Source organism: Penaeus vannamei, chromosome 22, assembly GCF_042767895.1.
Source record: "Penaeus vannamei isolate JL-2024 chromosome 22, ASM4276789v1, whole genome shotgun sequence".
Lineage (NCBI taxonomy): Eukaryota > Metazoa > Arthropoda > Malacostraca > Decapoda > Penaeidae > Penaeus > Penaeus vannamei.
Window position 1 is genome coordinate 26931058 of NC_091570.1, and position 3497 is coordinate 26934554.

Consider the following 3497-nt stretch of genomic DNA (forward strand, 5'->3'; position numbering starts at 1 on the left):
TCGGTCTCGAACGCAGTTGCCTCAGCATCCAAGTCTGCTGATTAATGGAGTCTTAATCACTTCGGTGAATAACTTGAAGCTCTTAGGTGTAACCTTTGATTCAAAGCTTACATTTGAATTGCATATTAGGAACATGGCCCGGGCAATTTCATCAAAGTTAGGCATCATTCGCAAGTGCAAGAAAATCTATGAAGATGACAACATTACACGTAGGTGCTCATTTTCTTTTATTCTGCCTCATTTTGAGTATTGTTCTTCTGTGTGGTTATCTGCTGCAGACTCACACTTAAGACTACTTGATCGTTCTTTTAATTCCGTTACATTTCTCCTGTCTAACTTAAATTTGGACATCGGACATTGTAGAATTATTGGGGCTTTTTCAGATTTATACAAGATTGTAACTGTTAATTCACATCCCCTCTATAAGTTTTTTAGCTGATTTTTATCAATCTGCAAGAATTACAAGAAGTTCTATGACCCTCAATTCAAAGACATTTGATGTAAATCGATCGTCTACAAGTCAGTTTTCTAGATGCTTTTTTACTGCTATTTGTAGACTTTGGAATAGATTGCCTTCAGAGATTATAACTTCGACTCTTGATGAATTTAAAACGTCAGCTAACATGTTTTTCTTACGTAATTAGCTGACTTTCTTTTTTCATTCTTTCTTAGCTGTATCTTGACCTGCAGTAACACCTTTGGTGGTATAAATCTCGATTTTTTCAGTGTGGCTCATTATACAGCTTAATATAATAATAATAATGATAATAATAATCCCATTGTCTTCTTCCCTTGCCTTACCCGTGGTCCGTCCTCCCCAAAGAATGAAGAAGGCGCTGCTGCAGTCCAGTGCCATCTTGGAGGCCTTTGGCAATGCCGAGACCAACCGCAGTGACAACTCTTCCCACTTTGGCAAGTACATGGATATCAACTTTGACTTCAAGGATGACCCCATTGGTGGCCACGTACAGAGTTACCTGCTGGAGAGGTCCCGTGTCGTCCTCCAGCAGCCAGGAGAAAGAAACTTCCACTTGTTCTATCAGGTATGGAACCTTTTTTTTTTGGGGGGGGGGGGCGTGTAAATCAGTTCATTTTGGGATTTCATATTGAATTGAGACATCTTTTTAATTCAAGTAGTATCTTTGTGCTTATGGTAGTGCTAGTGGTAGTGATGATCCTAGTTTGCCTGTTATCTATTTCCCTTTCTCCCCTGCAAACCGCCATGACCATCCTCTTCCTTGTCTCACTTACCCTTTATCATGGCACTTCCATTTTCCCTTAGGTCCTGTTCGGTGCGATGGACTCCGACCTCTCCAAACTGAAGCAGAAGCGTGACGTGAAGGCCTTCCACTGCATCCACCAGGGGGGTCGCCCAGAGGGGACTCCAGTGCAGACAGGGTGGACTCTAAGGTACGCCATGCAGCTCTCAAGGCCCTGGGGTTCACGCCAGAGCAGACCGATGCTGTCTGGAGGATCGTCAGCGCCCTCCTGCGCCTGGTAGGGTGGAGGGCTGTTGTGGGATTGGCCTCCTGTTGCTGTTATTACTGTTTTTATTTATTATTGTAATAGTAAAAGTTATAATTGGTGCTATTGATGTCATTATTTATTTCTTATGATTTTGTTGTCATTGTTATTGCTTTTGTTATTTTTATTACCATTATTATTATTATTATCATTACTATTACTGTTATTTTTATTTGTTGTTTTTTTGTTATATTATTATTATTATTATCTCATTTTTTCCTTTCTTTCTCTGATGTTTTATTTTTCTTATTTTCATTTTCTTTTCCTTTTTATGTGCGCATGAGTGTGTATTCTCATTTTCTTTCTTTTTTTCTTATTCCCATTCCCGTTTTCCTTGTCAGTCTCACTCCCACTCTCGCACTGTTTCTGTCTTCTCCCTTCCCCTCCCCTCCTCTTTCCTTCCACTTCCCTCTACCTCTATGCAGTTGTTAATTTAGATATTGTTATATTTTCCTTGGCTATTTTTAGATAAAATTACTCATGCTCCGGATTAGGAATTTCACCAGCTGTCCATTCCCTCATAACTTCATTAGTTGACATTAACAACATGAACAATTTCCACAAAATAGGTGAGTGGGATCAGTGTGAGCCCAGGACAGGACCAGCTGGTGATCATTCCCTTGCGAGGAAGCAACGATTTTGTGGTTTCCCTGATGTCCCAGTCAAATGCCAACAGGGTGGGAGAGCTCACAGGACTCCTCCTCCGGCATTGCCAGCTGTGAGTTGCTGTCATAGTCCTTTCATTGCATTTTCCATGTCATGCCGTGCAGTCCCGTTACCTAAGGGCCTAGGTAGACTAAGGTTTGCGAGTGTTGCTGATCAATCATTTTTGAAAAAAGAAATCCTCAAGTTGATCAGTCATTCTTGCAGGTGCTCATTTTATTTTGATCGGTTATTCTAATAGGGAACTTGCAGTGTTTTAGTGTTGATGACCGAGTGATGTTCATTCGTAGTCGCCTAAGCTGGACTCATCCTTGGATTTTTTTTATGAGCCATATGGAAGGCTAATTGCTGCAGCTTGGAAGGAAACGAATGTGGGAACTTTCCCAGCATTTAGGTAAATGATTATATTATATAATACTTCAGCTTTTTTCACCGTAAGACCATGTGGCTAGATAATAAAAGCCATAACAAGAGAAGGGAAGCCATAAAAAAAAGTCATAATGTTTGTAGGTACACAGTTACCTTTAAGAATTTTACAATACCTATATGGTGCTTAGATTCAAGGTACACACATAGTTACAATTAATGAAGTTTGGTTAAAAAGGGTGCAAGATTTGGCTGTCACGGATTTAGGAACCAACCAAGTAATATATATTAGAAGTTACAGCACAAAGTACTACTCGGATCATTCTTTTTAAGAGGACTGTCAATGTGGGTTGTGATCATAAATTGAGGGCTGTTTTATACTCTTGAACGCGTGGAAATACACCCCTATGAGCAATAGACCCCAAACATGTTAACTTTGTGGGAAGCCGGGAATGGCACTGCAACTGATTGTTCCAAAATGTTTACTTCTTTTCATAGTATGTTCGTTCTGGTGATTAGAGTATTTTATCACGGTCTTCGAGTATTTTATCTCAACATGACCTTTTGGTATGATTTTGGTATCTCTTTTTATCTGCAGATGCACCTCATATAAGTCTTGGCTCTCTGTTGTAGTTTTAATCTCTTAAGTATCTTTGAATAGTACACAGAATCTTTTGTAGCGTAATTTTGCTGAAGGTAATATCAACCCTTTTTCTTTTGTTGCAATGCAGGAAGGGCACAAAGCGAGGTGAGCTCATCTACTCGTGACCATTCCTCCACCTCCCCAGACCAGCCTTCACCGCCAGGCTCCCAGCCCCCCCCCCCCCCCATTAAGGCCCCCGCCAGGAGCCAGTGGTTATGGTAATGGCAATGATCATGGCTATGGCAGTGGACACATCAAGGGCGGCAGTGGCTACCACAATGCTGACAGGAACAGCAACGGA

General features: G+C 40.9%; 1 pseudogene; it reads left to right on the plus strand.

The window, feature by feature from the left end:
* Positions 1 to 789: 789 nt before the first annotated feature.
* Positions 790 to 3200, plus strand: LOC138865746 (unconventional myosin-Id-like; annotated as a pseudogene).
* The last annotated feature ends 297 nt before the right edge of the window (positions 3201 to 3497 follow it).